The following is a 17,018-nucleotide window of genomic DNA, read 5'->3' on the forward strand; positions in this document are numbered from 1 at the left end:
TCTACAAACTGTCACCCCCAAGGACCATAATGGATTTGTCTTTAAAGAAAAATGTTTAGAGTATGAATTACCAAATATATTTTATGTAAGTTTTCACATTTTAAATCAAGAATTGTAAATTATTTTCTCAGTTGACATTTATTGACAAAATTAACATTAAGTGGAATTTTCAGATTCCCCTTAATCAAGAGTTATATAATAATGAAATCTATTTTAAGTATTTATTTTCTACCAGAACTAATGTGAATTTCTTTCACAGAACAGTATGTTGAATTTTATATGGTACAAATGAAAATTATTTAAAAATTCTACTTAAATTGCTCATAAAATATAAGCACATATATGTTAATAATACTATAAAAAGTAATGATTTTAACTTTAGCCTTTAAACAATAGAGAAAATGGTTTAGTGGCTTTCATTTATTTTTTTAAGTCGAGCAAAAATATAAACTAGAAAAACAGGGTGGTTTCTTCCAAATTTATATCTTCACTGGGGTATATTTTCTAAACACTAAATTCTTGAGGCATAAAACAACTGCTAAATTTTACTTCTGATTAAAATTAGAAATAAACAGATATTTCACTGTCACATCCTTATCTTCACAGAAGCGCTTACTTTTTTTTTACTTAAAGAAAAAAGAGAGAATAAGCTATACAATGGCGAATGATTTCTACCATCCCCCATAATTCACCAAAACCAGACTGCTTCTGTGTCTCTAAAAAAGGAAGGAAGACATTGGATGCAAAGCTTCAACAAACTATTATTACACGCTTTTCCAGTCCATTAAAAGAAAGTAATTTAATCAGTTTATAGTTTCTCAGGAAAATCTCATTCAGAGAAATTTTATTGCCAGCTATCTAAATAGTAAATACCTATTATCCTCTCAAAATGAGTTTTTGCTTGCCAAGGGCAAACCCATTGCTGTTATTGTAGAGCTCTGTCAGAGAAACAAGAAGTTAAAAAGGTTATAAAGATACCATTAACGTCATGGGACTGTCTTGTCAAGACTCAAAAATACTTAGTAATTGAGGGTTTTATTCAAAGTGTATTAGCACCCACATAAACAGCACAGTTAATATGATGCTTTAGGCTTTATTTTGTTACAGCCCAGCAAAATCACCTACAAACGGCTGAATGCTGTAAATGTATCTGCTGGAGAGCACAACTCATTTTATCATCTGGTTCTAGCATGAGTCTTTGAAGAAAATGTCAATAACATACACACAGCTTAAAGGCAAATTTAGATCCAACCAATGAGAACAACAGAAAAAAAAGCAAAAATGATAACTAATTGGTCCTAACAGCATGTGCCTTTGATAGAAGTATGAGGGTAAGCAAAGGGCAAATGCTCTTTATTTAATTTATATATTCTAATTTTAAAAGAAACTGCTACAGTATAGTTTACATTAATGTTCATTAATATACCAAACTATGAATGATTTCACTGAAACAACAGACAATAAAATAATTCTACCTCTGTCATTTTACTTGTCAATCCACTGATTTCCAGAAATAAAATGATCTTCTATGCCAACTGACTGATTTTAAAGCTATTTACAGAGAAACTATTCTACTACAATTTTTTACATTTAGTAAATCCATAATACAACCCTTGAACTTATTCACCTGTCAGCTCTAACAATTATATAACCAATAAACATTTAAAGAAAATCTTTAAGGATTTACCTGCCTTCAGTTTTTGAATTACTGATCATTCTATGCCTATACTTCCTTCTCTTCAGATCACTGTCAGTATAAATACAGAAATACAAAGTTTATAAAAAGTGGCCTGATGAGGGATTGATTTTTTAATAAACATCAATATTTACTTTTAATAAGTCAAATATAAGCAGAGTAGAAGAGTGAGAAAAAGGTCTCAGTAATATATCTTCTGACTGGGGAAGAAACTGGATGGTTAAACTTTAAGAGCAGCACATTCAAGTGAATGACGGAAGCATAGAAATAATTAAACTGTAGCTACAGTTACTCAAGGTAGATGGAACTAACCCAAACAAGACCGCTGGGGAATGAATTCCTTTCAGCCGTCAAAGCCCAGCTCTGTACCACTCCCTCCATTCATTTTTTCTAGACTACTTCCACTATCCCTTTCCCCTGCACCTTATATAAAATTCTATTATCCTTAGTACAGTGAGTGTCTTCAGACAGGGAGTGTGAACTGTTCATTTCTGGATACTTATGACCTGTCGTGTTATCTACGCATAGAGTAACAGTCAAAAAAATGTTCATTAAATTGGCAATTAGGCCATGATTTTATTTGGACTCCAAATCATGATGATTTGTTTCTGTGAAATGGTCAAAGACCTTATCATATAGTTTTCAGTGGCTCTCCATACCTCTATTTATTAAAGACAATTATTAAACACGAACATCTTACATATAAGACATAAGACCATTTGCCCTTTGCTTACATCTTAAGTATATTACTTCACTTTAAAGAAATCTAAAGTGATTCAGAAATGATGCTTCTGGAATCTACTCACTTAGTTAAGTTTATTAAATGCCTTATTTGCTTACAGGAAAAGCAGTTAAAGATACTGATCTTAAAGCTGCTGTATAAATGATCAAGCCTTAAAAGTTTAGGAAGTAAAAGAGAATACTCAGGATTTGCAATTTCTTAGTAACTTCTTTTAGTTCTCAGGGCAACCTGATTTTCATCCAGATTTTTCTCTTTCCTGTCCCAAACCATAAGTAAACAAATAAAGAAATGGTGAGGGGAGCTGTTACACGGTTCCAGTCTGGAAAAACAGATTTCACTTCTGGGAGGGCTGAGGGAACATGTGGGTACAAACAGGCAAAAGGCTGTCAATCTGGTGATATCTTCCTTCTCTGAAAATCCAGAGAGGAATCATGAAACATCTTTGCCAACGATGACTCCATAGTACATCTTTACAAAGGTAAATTCCAGTATTTGCTGACAAACCTGATAAAAATATCTCTCTGAGATTCCATCATTTAGAAGATTAGTAAACTGGGTGTGGATGCCCTTTATCAGTATCTTCCGTTCCTCATTAGTCTACTTTTGAAGGAAGACTAATTTTCTAAATTCCAAAAATAGTACTTGCTTAATGGAGGAAAATAACCAAATAATATAGAAGCGTATGAAGTAAAATCTGAACATCTCCACACTTACTCCCATTTTGCAGTATTCGTAGCCCCTCCTTAACTCTGCGGAAGAGGAGGTAGTGCTCACAATGGGTAAGAACAGGCCCTAGAGCTAGATGTTTACTGGAATTATCTACGATGATGAAAATGTTCTGGATTTGTGCTGCCCAAATAAGGTGCAAAACGGTTAACTAACAAACAAATAACTGTTCAACATGTACAGAAAAGGACCTGGCTAGACCAGAATTATCCTCTAAACTATAGCACTAGGGGATCCCTGGGTGGCTCAGCAGTGGAGCACCTGCCTCCAGCCCAGGGCGTGATCCTGGGTCCCGGGATCGAGTCCACATCGGGCTCCCTGCGTGGAGCCTGCTTCTCCCTCTGCCTGTGTCTCTGCCTCTCTGTGTCTCTCATGAATAAATAAATAAAATCTTTAAAAAATAAATAAACTACAGCACTAAAAGGCTTGCCCTTGTTAATTAGTAAGGAAAAGCAGCAATCGGTATCAGAACTCATTCCACGTAAATTTGTAGAACGCTGTATACAGGTATGTGGAGTCAGTTTTATTGTAGAGGGCGAGTTCAGTCATTCCCTGCAGAGCTTTTTGTCATCTTCATCTCAAAGAACCCTTCCACAGTATAGTTTCCTTCAGCTAACAGAAGAGATATTATCTTACCATTAGTGTCAAGGTTCTCTAGATGGGCAAAATAGGAAAACAGTGAACTTTTTCAGAATTCTGGTTTAATAAGGCTTATTTCTCTCTAGGTGTGCTTTATGTTATAAATGATCCATACTTTATATTATAATTCATTGCACTTGCCTCCACTAACCTGTGAAAAGTATCTGAAACTAGACATTTTTGGAATGCCAAAGTTTCATTTCACTCTGATTTGACCCACAAAATACGGGTACTAAGTCAAAGTACCAGTCTATCATTTTACTTCTCCAAAGTCTTGGATTAGGCCTGGGCCATGTTGATTCCATTCCCTGACACCCACTACCCTTTCTGCCCGTGAGTAATCCAACTTTAAAGTTCTGTCTGTCAACAATAAATTCGCAGAGATCCCAGAGACAGTTCCTGGCAAGGGAATACTTACTTCCACCTAGCAGCTAGCCAGCTAAGGTAGGTAGGTAGATGGATAGGTAGGTAGGTACGTAGCTAGCTAGCTAGATCCGTATGCAGACAAAGAGCCGAGTTTAAGAGAAAGGGTCTCACTTCTAGCTCCTCATGTTTTTACTTTTAGTACAAGTCTAAGTGCAGAAGCACATCTTTTCTTTCTCCTGGCAGTTTTTTTTTTTTTAAGATTTATTTATTTATTTATTTATTTATTTATTTATTTATTTGAGAGAGCGTGCGCGCACGAGCAGGGGAGGGGCAGAAGCAGGCTCCCCACTGAACAGAGAGCCTGCCAGGGGACATGTCCCAGGACTTCGGGATCATGACCTGAGCTCAAGGCAGATGCCTAACCCACTGAGCCACCCAGGTGCCCCTTTCTCCTGGCAATTCATCGGTATTTTCGGCATAGATATCCTCAACCCCTCATATGAAGAATGTTCCCTTGCTACAAGCTCTGAGGTGAGAAAAAAAAACAATACCAGAAGGTGATAAGGAATGTTCTTCTACTACGTTTTTTTTCATAAATACCAATTATGACTCATGATAATGCTAAACTACCAAAAAGATAGGTGGAACAGAGATAAAGAGAATAAATGCTTATAAAGTACAAAGGAAAAACAAAACAAAACAAAAAACTGTGAAAGCTATAGCCTCTCTTGGGAAGAAGGAAGGGGAAATAAATAACAGTTCTAAAAAATAAATGCCACAATGATACTATCATAGAGAATACTGTGATATATTATAAACTCATAATATTAGTATACACTATTTTGTGTTTTATATAATAATGACAACCCCTTACATTTAACTTTCATGTAGCTATACAGAGGAGGTATGCAATTGTAATTTGCACCTTAAAGATAGATCTATTACACAAAAAGTATATATAACAGTAACCAATTTGGGAGAGTTATTGTAATATACTTAATATTTTATACAAAAGAAAAAGTGGGTCATTTACATTAAGTATTCTTGAATATTCGGGGGCCAGCATTTATTCTTTCAGGTAATATCACCATGTGGGTACCAAAATTACAATGCACACAAATCCACTCATCAAATAAATTTCTCTTGTACACAGGATAAACAATTTAATAAATTAAAATTAGAAATAACCATGTTCTTTGATGAATCACTTTCATGAATACTACTCATGCCTGACTTTTAATCAACCTCTTTACTTCTCAGTGCCCTTATCTGTACTCTGGGGACAATAATGTTGTTCTATTTTTTTCTTAAAATTGTTGTAAGATAGGAGACATTATATGTAAAGTGGTCAGTACAATGCCTAGTAAATTATAAATACCTAGTAAGGCAGATACTACAAAAAGCAATACTTGTTAATACTATCATTACATTTAACTTACTTATTTTCAATCTGACTTTGTTTGGGTTTGTTATTTTAAGATCTCTTCTACTGTTTTTTTTTTTTTTTTTCTTTTTAAGATTTTATTTATTTATCCATGAGAGACACAGAGAGAGGCAGAGACACAAGCAGAGGGAGAAGCAGGCTCCATGCTGGGAGCCCGATGTGGGACTGGATCAGGCCCTGAGCCCAAGGCAGAGGCTCAACCACGGAGCCCCCCAGGTGCCCCAGATCTTTTCTACTGTTACATAAAGTGTTACATGGGAGCTGCCACAACATGGACACATGCTGCTCTTTCCTCCAACTTTCTCGATTGCTCACTTTCCCCATTTGGAAGGCTCAGGCCAGGCCCAAGATCACCAGCTTGGTCAATAGCTGTGCAGGTAATAAACCTGGCTGTGTCCAGGCTCCACTTTACTGAACTCAATTTTGTAGTTCTGAATTCACTATTCGTCCATGAAAGGACTTCTGGTATAGTATTTCCCTTTTGGCTTTAGGCCTTGAGGCACTAATTTGAACTAACACTCTTCCAATTGTCACCTCACAGAAGGTGTTCAAGGACTGGGAAATCTCTGTTTCTGGCCACAGGCCCTGAGATTACCATCCCATAATCAATCCTTTATAGGAAGACTGCTACTCAAATCCATTATTTGAAGAAATTTTGCCTAAGCATATTTATTAGATTAGATTAAGATACCCAGAGGGAAACAAAGTTCTCGAACAGTGATTCTCAATGGGCATGGTAACTGTCCCTAAGGCACTCTGGAGATTTGTGATGATGTTTTTACTTGGAGTGACTTGGAAGAGACATGTGGCATTAAGTAGGCACAGGTCAAGGATTCTAAAGTTCCTGCACTGCTCTAGAAAGAATTATCCTCTGTTCCACATGACGTTTGAATGCCTTACCAGACATACATGTAGATGAAAATGGGTAGATGAAAAGACATGGCTTTTTATAATTAGTTGAGTTTGGAATCTAATTACATGTAACCACAAAGTATTTTTTGACATGGCTGAACTCATGTTGAATTTTCCATGATGCAACTACTAGGCAGACATGAAAAGAAAGTGATTTCTTTTTTTTAATGATTGATTGGTTGATTGATTAGAGAGAGCATGAGCAGGAGGGACAGATGGAGAAGGAGAGAGAATCTCAAGCAGACTCTGTGCTGAGTGCAGAGACCAACTCAGGGCTTGGTCTCATGACCCTAAGATCATGACCTGAGCCAAAACCAAGAGTTTCATGTCTCCCTTAAATTAGTGAGGAAACTATTTATTTTTAAAAATTGTGTGTATAGAGGTGCCTGGTTGGCTCAGTAGGAAAAGCAGGAGTTGATCTTGGAGTTGTGAGTTTGAGCCCCACATTGGGTGTAAAGATTACTTAAAATATTAAAAAAAAAAAAAGTAAAATTGTGTGTACAAATAACTTATATTTTCTACAACATTTTATTTTGGGAAAGTAAAGCAGATGCTACAAAATATTTATCATAGAAAGAAACTAGTAGGACCTACAGGGTTGGGAAACACGACCTAGAAAGAAGTCACACTACTCTCCTTTCCTATTGTTGAGTCAAAAATCACTGAACATATTAAGTCTTTGTTCATTGTAGGGAGTAATTTTTTTTTTTTAAAGGTTTTATTTATTTGAGAGGGACAGAGAGAGATCATGAGCGGGGGAAGGGGCAGAGGGAGAAGTAGACTACGCACTGAGCAGGGAGCCTGACTCTGGGCTCAATCCCAGGACCCTGAGATCATGACCTGAGCTGAAGGCAGACGCTTAAACAACTAAGCCACCCATTGTACTTTCTTTGCTTTCTTACTAAGAGAACCCCACCAATCATATCAGTGAGACTGATCAGCAGAAAAAGATCTGGGAAACGCGGTGATGGTGTCTTTTTTGAGAGAGACAAGAATTCTAGAAAAATATACAATTGATGAAATGGTGATGTAAATTTATGATTAGTAGGGAAATCTTCAGTGGACAAGTGAAATGTCTAGGGAGTTCAAAGGGAAGGGGAGGCAAAATCAGCCTTTAATGCCAAGTTCCATTTATTCTTCCCTAATTTCACTAGTTAGAGCTAATCATTCTTTCTATAATCCATTGTCCTTACCGCTCATTTGTACAAAGAACTGGGTTATGTAACTGTCTGTATCTGTTCCTCTAACTTGGCCATAAACTTCTTGGGTAGATCATATTGAAGACTGATTTTGTCTCCCATAATGCCTGGTAAATTGTCAAGTATATGTATATTTGTGATTAGATCCTAGTAATGTTGCCATTTTAAATCAACGAGACCTTTGACAGGTCCTGCAACTTCTCTCAGCTTTATTTCCTCATGTTTAAAAATGGGAATATTAATATCTGAATTAGTTATTTCATGACAGTATGTGAGATACATGAAATAATGTAAGGGTTGATGTTTTAAAAATGGTAGCATAATCCATAAATGTAGAGTGATATTACTATTAATATATATAGATCATTTTTCTATAAATATATTAAAATTCAATACACTGTATAAAGTGATTTCATGTCTAGCACTAATTTCTTAAAAATAAAATAATTTATCTCCAATTTTAATGAAAACCAGAGAGAAAATTAATCAAGAAAATTTTACATTATATTAATGTTTGATGAAAAATATCTATTTGAGTAGTAAAGGAAGCATCAATAGCAGTCAGCTAACATCTGACAAAGATCAACAAACATGAATATTGTGCTGGGTAAATCTTCCCAATCTAGTTTTTATTTCACTTCTTCATACTTATTTGCTATTGACTTCAAGCACATTAAATGAAGTTTCTTAGCCTGCCAAGATGATAGATAACATTTCTGTGCATTCTTTTTTTATCACCATGGCCATTTTTAGTGTATGTGTGGGTATTTGTGCATGTGTATGTATTGATGTCTTTGAGACACCAGACATGGCTTAGACATGTATTAATAACCTCTAGTGAGGACATATAGACATCTAATTTTGCAAAGGCTCATTTCACAAAACATACTATGCATCAAGTCAAGATTTTATTTTTAACATAAATTTTTAAGATACAAAGGGAAAAAAACTAAATCCTTACTTATCTTTATCCTTGGTCACATGCTAAAGGTTATCTTGACATTTGTCTGGATTTAAAATATAAGCAATATCAATACTTAAAGTATTTTCTGTAATAGAAAATACAGTTTTTTTCCCACCTTATTTCACAGTAGTTTAAATAATTAACAAAGATATTAAGGCATCCTATCCAGTGACAAACTATGGAATTTTAAATGCAAACACTGTAGATCACCAGTTTGGTATGGATGATTCATCCTTACACATTCTGGTTGGCTTAACATACACAATATTTTTGATAAGCTAAAGGAACTACCTTAAGACTGTTATCACTATTATTTGATCATAGATTGCTTTCTATTTCTTACCAAACTCCAACATGCTTTTTAAAATCCCCAAATTGGGACCCCTGGACAGCTCAGTAATTGTCTGCCTTTGGCTCAGGGCACGACACTGGGGTCCTGGGATCCAGTCCCGCGTCGGGCTCCCTACATGGGGCCTGCTTCTCTCTCTGCCTGTGTCTCTGCCTCTCTCTCTCTGGGTCTCTCATGAATAAATAAATAGAATCCTTAAAAAATTAAAAATGAATATATAAATAAAATCCCCAAATTGCTTAATCTGCATTGTAGGTCAAAAGTTGGAGTGATCTAGAACCCAAAGCCATAGAAAAGAACCAAATGGAGGTGGGAATCCTCTCTGATTAGATACTTTGATGATTGTATGTGATTAAATGGCTTTTAATTGCCTGTAGTACTCAGAGAATGAGACAGGTTTAGCAGATAGTCCTGATATTTTTATTTGAGGCATATATATAAGTAGATCTTTGCCTAATTACTCAGAGGTCATATTTATGTAATAATTCAGTTGACATACTATAAACTCTCCTTAACAGTTAATCTTAGAAATGATAAATATACATGGAAATTCTGGTGAATTCTAAAAATCTGTAACATATGACATATATAACTTCACAATGAATGTTCACTTTATGTGCTCCAAAAGAAATACTCAATTGGGATAAGAGGCAGAAAGTTTAAAAAACAAAAAATTTCCTTTTCAAAGACCTCTAGGATTCATTAATTTAGTCTCTGTATAATCTAGGATATAAAATTTCTGTATTATTTCTTTTTTCTGACACCATTTTTAGAGAGAGCACTATAATTTATGATTTTATCTTATCCCAAAGCTATAAATATGACAATACATTCTTTCAGTCTACCTTGCAGCCAGGACTATTACAATTTCTGCATACTTTCTCAATGTTGGTTGAAAACTAAATCAAACATTATTTTTCTTAATGAAAAAGTCACCAACAAATGTATGTCACATGTGAGTTTGGGTTATATTACATTTTGTTATATAAACAAAGAAATAGCATGTACTTCATGTTGTTGGTTTTTTCCCCCCATAAATGAAATGTTTCCTAGTTCACTGTTATTTGTTCAAATATTCATTTTTATTTCATGTACTGCTATAGACAATGAAGTCATTCTTTTCTATGATTTCACTATGACAGGTAATGAAACAATTTTTTTCCTGATCTAGTAAACATGACTGAAACTACAGTCTTCGGACAACTACATTAAATAACTGATTAGGGAATTTAAGATTATGTAATTTCCCAAATAAGTGACTAGCTCCAAATTTTTGTATCATAAACATACAGATATTGCAAATAGACAAGGGAGTAGGATGGGCAGGGCACTATGTGGAAGAACTATTCCTCATCTCTCTTTTCTAAGTCTGCATTTTCTAGATAAAGAAAGGTTCAGGGAAGTTAAACAATTAGGCTACTAACAATGAATTACATTTCCCCAATGACAAGTGATGCGGATCATTTTCTCATGTGTTTGTTGGCGATGTGTAGTAGGTCTTCTTTGGAGAAATGTCTGTTCATGTCTTTTGCCTGCCCATTTCATGATTGGATTGTTTGTTTCTTTGCTGTTGGGTTTAATAAGCTCTTTATAGATCTTGGATACTAGCCCTTTATCTGATAGGTCATTTGCAAATATCTTCTTCCATTCTGTAAGTTGTCTTTTAGTTTTGTTGACTGTTTCTTTTGCTGTGCAGAGGCTTTTTATCTTGATTGCCATCAGGGAAATACAAATCAAAACCACAATGAGATCCCACCTCACACCAGTGAGAATGGGGAAAATTAACAAGACGGGAAACAACACATGTTGGAGAGATTGTGGGGAAAGGGGAGCCCTCCTGCACTGTTGGTGGGAATGTGAGCTAGTGCAGCCACTCTGGAAAACTGTGTGGAGGTTCCTCAGAGAGTTAAAAATAGACCTGCCCTACGACCCAGCAATTGCACTGCTGGGGATTTACTCCAAAGATACAGATGCAGTGAAACACCGGGACACCTGCACCCCGATGTTTCTAGCAGCAATGTCCACAACAGCCAAACTGTGGAAGGAGCCTCGGTGTCCATCAACAGATGATGGATAGAGAAGCTGTGGTCTATGTATACAGCGGAATATCACTCAGCCATTAGAAATGACAAATACCCACCATGTGCTTCGACGTGGATGGAACTGGAGGGTATTATGCTGAGTGAAGCAAGTCAATCTGAGAAGGACAAACATTATATGGCCTCTCTCATAGGGGGAATATAAGGAATAGTGAAAAGGGATCACAGGGGAAAGGAGAGAAAATGAGTGGGAAATATCAGAGAGGGAGACAGAACATGAGAGGCTCCAAACTCTGGGAAACGAACATGGGATAGTGGAAGGGGAGGTGGGCGGGGGGATGGGGTGACTGGATGATGGGCATTGAAGGGGGCACTTGACAGGATGAGCACTGGGTGTTATACTGTATGTTGGCAAATTGAACTCCAATAAAAGAAAGCAAGCAAGCAAAGAAAGAAAGAATAAACAGTGTATATAAAAAAAAATAACAATGAATATGGGCACCTGGGTGGCTCAATGGTTGAGCCTTGGCCTTTGGTTCAGGTCATGATCCCAGGGTTCTGGGACTGAGTCCCACAATGGGCTCCCTGTGAGGAGCCTGCTTCTCCCTCTGCCTAAGTCTCTGTCTCTCTGTGTCTCTCATGGATGGATGGATGGATGGATGGATGGATAGACAGATAGATAAAGATAGATAGATGATAGATAGATAGATAGATAGATAGATAGATAGATAGAGCTTTAAAAAAAAAAAAAAACCCAGCCAATGAATATGCAAACAAATAGGGCCAACTTCCATCTTGGGGGGGCGAAATAGACTGGTTGGAACTCAAATTCCAATTTCTATAGTATTTCTAAACTCAAGGAAAGAAAAAGTTGATGATGAACAACTCCACAGCCATAAAACTGTGGTGATAATCCATTCACTGAATACGAAATTTAATTGCTTAGTTATCTTTAGGCTAGAACATTAATGAGAAGTAAATGACAGTAAAACAAGAAAGTAACTCCAATACAGCAATATTTTTCTTATTTGTAAAAATACACATACATTAAGCACATAATCCCTATCCCTGGCCCCTTAAGACAAATGGAAAAGACATACAAAGGATTCACTCTACTACTACTATCTCTTCAACCTAAAGCTATCTGTTCTGATTTTTTTGATCATGTTCATCCTAAACTTTCACCTTTTTCTTTAGTAGATAATAATACAAACCTATAAAATGCAGTAACTTTATAAGCTCTAAAGAAGGCCTATTTAATAAAAAAAGAGAGAAACAGAGAGATGGAAAGCTGTATTTTTCTTTTTGAAAAATATAACTTATATCTCCAGTATAAATTGTAGACTCTGAAAAAACATAAATTATAATTAAGAAAATAAAAGTGCATAATTTTGCCATGCAAAAAAAAAAAAAAAAAAAGACCTATTTGTAACTATTTATATACAATTCTGGTTTTCAGTAATCCAAAATTGTGTAATATTTTGAAGGATTAAAACATTAGTATTTTTCTTGATGTTATACTGTTTTTTCCATTATTCTAAAAAATGAAATGTGATTTGTGTTTTGATATGCTTCCAGAAAGTTATGTTTTGAATGAGACTCCAACAACAGACAGCAATTTGGCCACAGACAAAACTCTCTCCTCATCTCCATTTAAAAACCCTCGTAAGGTATGACTATCTTAAGTTGCATTTCCCAGTTATTGGGTTATTGTATTACTGGTGAGGCAAAGTAATCTGAATTTCCTCCAGAACTGATTTGGATCCAATTTACTTTCAGGTCTCTGAAAGTCATCTTCCAATCAAAAGGGCAAGGAGAAGGTGGAGGGGGTGCTCCTTAGGAAAAAGGATAGATGCGCCAGGGATGTCTTAGCCTGGACTGTCATAACAAAATGCCACAGGCTGAGTGACTTAAACAACAGAAATTGATTTTCTCACGGCTCTGGAGATTAACATCCAAGATCAAGGTGCCAGCACGGTCACATTCTTACCGGAGCTCTCTTCCTGGCTTGGAGGCAGCTATTTTCTCACTTTGCCCCAACAGGAGGGCAGGGTAGGCAGGGCAGGCAGGGCCAGTTCACTGGTATCTCTCCTTAGAAGGGCATCAATAGCATCACGAAGTTCCTACCTTTGTTACCTCATCTAAATCTAATTATTTCCCAAAGGCCCCATTCCTAAATACCATTACACTGGGGGTTAGGGCTTCAACATATGAATAGGGGGCCATGAAGATACCTTTCAGTCCATAGCTAGAGGATACAAGAGGCAAACAGGGCAGGCTGCAAGCCCGGTCCCAGCCCTTCTTGGATACTGACCACTTTCCTTTCTCCAGCAGATTTCCACTGCTCACCTCCCTTTTTCTCCTTCCAGAGACAAACCTGCTTTCTAAGGGCCTAACTTCTTCTCCAAGATAATTTATTTCAACTAGGACCTCCTCCCTCAATTATCTCAGAGAAAGGGACAAATAACGTAGCCAAGAAATGCCCTTTACCCTGGTCTGGTCTTAGGTGAAATGCATCTGAGGATAAATTACAGATAATAATATCTCACTTTAAAAAACAAAATACCAGGGGATCCCTGGGTGGCTCAGTGGTTTAGCACCTGCCTTTGGCCCAGGGGGGGATCCTGGGTCCCGGGATCGAGTCCACGTCGGGCTCCCTGCATGGAGCCTGCTTCTTCCTCTGCCTGTGTCTCGGCCTCTCTGTGTGTCTCTCATGAATAAATAAATAAGATCTTTAAAACAAACAAAATACAAGTAATAAGCTAGTATTTCAGAATTATACAGAATAGATATGTATATATTATTAATGCCACTTTGCCCGATCACTCAATTACTATCTTTGTGCTACATTAAGGTAATTATAAACACATAGCAGGCACTAAAAAAAGAAAAAACGTCCCTTCACTGACCTCCCTTGTCCTCTCCATTATATTCAGTTTTATTACTTCAGACTATTTTGCCAAAGTGGCTCTTTGGATATCTTCTCTGTGGGACTAAAGGCCTGGGAGTAAATATTTCCCTGTTGCTACTGATTCATCTAGCAACATAACTGTTGGCTCTGCATTGCATTCCAAACTAAACAGTAAATTTTCGTGCATAAACTTAAAAGATATATTTAGATCTCCTAAGATATAACTTAAAAAACTTCATAAGAATATGGACTAAGTGTTATAAAATATGGAAAGCACCTAATGCAATACTTTGCACATTGCAAACACTCAATACATGTTAGTTTTATGAGTCCTTTAAGGTCATCTTAATAATTTTTTTCTGTACTGATGAGAATCAACAGGATTAATAAAGTGTATTTCCACTGCCCCCCTGCAATACCCCAGGAGGAGGACATATAACTGTCTGAAGATTACAATGACTTCTCTAATATGCTTCATAAAAGAAAAGAACTAGCATCTGAATTTCCAAAATGAGGTAAGAAGGTTGCGTTTTACTTCACCACAGAACCTCTAACAAATGAAGAGAATTTTAACTTGGTGTTAACTCAGGTACACCCTCAGATCTTGGCCTTGAGTTGCAAACAAACCCCTTTATGTCTGCCCTTTTGTTCAAGTGATATGTCAACCCAGAGGTCCTCAACTGTATGGTCAGAAAAGATCCCATTTTGGGCAGAAGCTTGGAAGCAGGAGCCTTAGCACTACTGTACATAGGGAATAAGATCAGTAAAAACCTAACTGACCTTTTTCTCTGATGTCCTAGAGCAATCAAAGTAAGACCTAGCTTGAGAGAAAAATCATTTCTAATTTTGGCTAATGTTAAGACTTTTAGGGAAACAAAAAAAATGATATTCTCCTTTCTCCTTGCTCTCTTAGTTATCATGATTATATTCTGCTCTAATTTAAATGAAATAATATGGGTGATGTGCTTAGCATATCTGGTGCTTGTTTCCTTAATGTTTCTAATAAAATCAGAAAGTGAACAAGAAAAAATGGTGGATCATTACAATTTGCATAGTAAAAAGGAAATCAGAAGGACTTTTTCCCCCCCAAAACTTTTTCATTCTAGTCAGCATGCTGCTTCCGTCTTCTGTACTTTAAGAGGCATATAATTCAATTAACTTCACAGTAAAGACTATAAACCCTACATATCTGCCTTGTAAACACTGTTCATCAGATGGATTCTGATAAAGCCAACGTTTCCAAGTTTTATTTTAAGATTTTATTTATTTATTTGAGAGAGAGAGCACAGGCAGGGGGAGTGGCAGGCAGAGGGAGAGGGAGAAGCAGACTCCTTACTGAGCTGGGAGCCAGATGTGATGGGGGGGCTCCATCCCAGGACCCCGGGTCCATGACCTGAGCCAAAGGCAGATGCTTAACCCACTGGGCTACCCAGGTGCCTATTTCCAACTTTTAAAACCTACTCCCCACCACATCCCCAGTCATATTTGTGGTCCTTAGTTTCTTCCTAATAGCGTGGTAGTCTTACAGTGTAGCCTCAAGCAGGAACCACGCTCAAGGCCCATGTTAACAGTGGGTTAGCTGTTACTAGTTTGCTGAAGAGCTTAAAGGTAAAACTCTTATTCTAACTTTATAATGAGAATAAATTGGGTAAACATGGGTTTGCTTTACTGGCAAAACTTAAATGTATTAAATAAGTAAAAATTACAGACTTCAAATAAATACTTAAAACTACCAAGACTTGTTTTAATTTAAACAAAATGTGAGAGGGCCTCCTGGGTGGCTCAGTGGTTGAGTGTCTGTCTTTGGCTTGGGTCATGATCCTGGGGTCCTGGGATCAAGTCCCACATCAGGTTCCCCGCACGGAGCCTGCTTCTCCCTCTGCCTGCCTCTCTGCCTCTCTGTGTGTGTGTCATGAATAAGTAAATAAAATCTTAAAAAAAAATTTAAAATGTGAGAAATTCATACATTATGATTTTTCTAATTTTTCTTAGTAAGTACTAGTTTAAAAAAACCTGATAATGGCTCATAATCCTCAAAGAAAAAGATGATGCCCACAAAGTTAAAAAAAAAAAAAAAAAGCCAAACTGCTTCAAGTAAAAGCATCTTTCTAAAGTATATACTGTATACACTTTCAGAAATATATAACTCCTTTAAAAACTTTTTCACTCAATACCTTGTAATCATCTCTAAATCTAATGGGACATAAGCGCATTTCATCAGAGATGAAATTCTTCAATGACTGCTAAAATGAGAATCAAAAAATTATTATAATCTAGTAGTTTGGCTTGCAGCAAGCATTAATCAGAAGTCATAATAAATCCACATGCTTCTTTAGACAGCACATTAGTCAAACAGTTTTCTATGATAACGACATTGACTAATGGGCTCTGAGTTAGAAGGGTCAATCATAAACTCATCAAATGCTTCATTTAATTTCTTAATTTGGACAAACACAATTTGTTTATGGGAAAGATATCAGGTGTTCGTGAATGAATAATGGCTATGAAACCAAACTCCATTAATCAGCTCATGATTACAAATGACTTAGAGATTGTTTATTCTAATTTCATTCATTTGGGTCAACAAAGAAAACATGAGCAAATGAAACCATTTGAAAAAAAATGGCACACTTATTTCTCCATATTTAATAAGGCAATGATAAATACTCTTTCAATAACTATATCAAAAGGACTTTATTACTCAGGTTGATACCATTCCTTTTGCAAGTGAGTTGTTAATGCCTGTGATTTATAAGGAGACCAGGTAAGGAAAACCGAGTACCAAACAGTATGCTCCTCAATATTAAAGTTACGACTTCCCTGATTTCTCAGGCAGAGGTAGTTACTCCTATGTTCCTACTGCACTTTGGAACTTCACCTGACACCTAGTAAGGCCTCAAAGATTTGAAAAATGGATGGACTGTTTATAGTACTATGCAATGTTGTGTCGACAGACTTTTGTCCTGTACTGGGCTTTGAGCTCCAAGTAGGCAGAAAGAGTATCCTAGAAAAGAATCTTTATATTTCCATT

At 36.4% G+C, this 17,018-nt stretch overlaps 1 protein-coding gene and 1 long non-coding RNA gene across 2 annotated transcripts in view; one reads left to right on the forward strand and one right to left on the reverse strand.

Annotated features, from left to right (window-relative positions):
• LOC144293626 (uncharacterized) overlaps nucleotides 1–15,216 on the forward strand; it is a 36,919-nt gene extending 21,703 nt beyond the window's left edge. Inside the window, exons 4-6 of the long non-coding RNA XR_013360810.1 lie at nucleotides 5,688–5,990; nucleotides 12,655–12,746; nucleotides 14,412–15,216. This is a non-coding gene — a long non-coding RNA (uncharacterized LOC144293626). The remainder of the gene's footprint in view (nucleotides 1–5,687; nucleotides 5,991–12,654; nucleotides 12,747–14,411) is intronic.
• Nucleotides 1–17,018, reverse strand: part of RSRC1 (arginine and serine rich coiled-coil 1) — a 398,032-nt gene that overhangs the window by 122,731 nt on the left and 258,283 nt on the right. The window lies entirely within an intron of this gene.

The sequence above is a fragment of the Canis aureus genome, chromosome 22 (genome assembly GCF_053574225.1).
Source record: "Canis aureus isolate CA01 chromosome 22, VMU_Caureus_v.1.0, whole genome shotgun sequence".
Classification (NCBI taxonomy): Eukaryota; Metazoa; Chordata; class Mammalia; order Carnivora; family Canidae; genus Canis; species Canis aureus.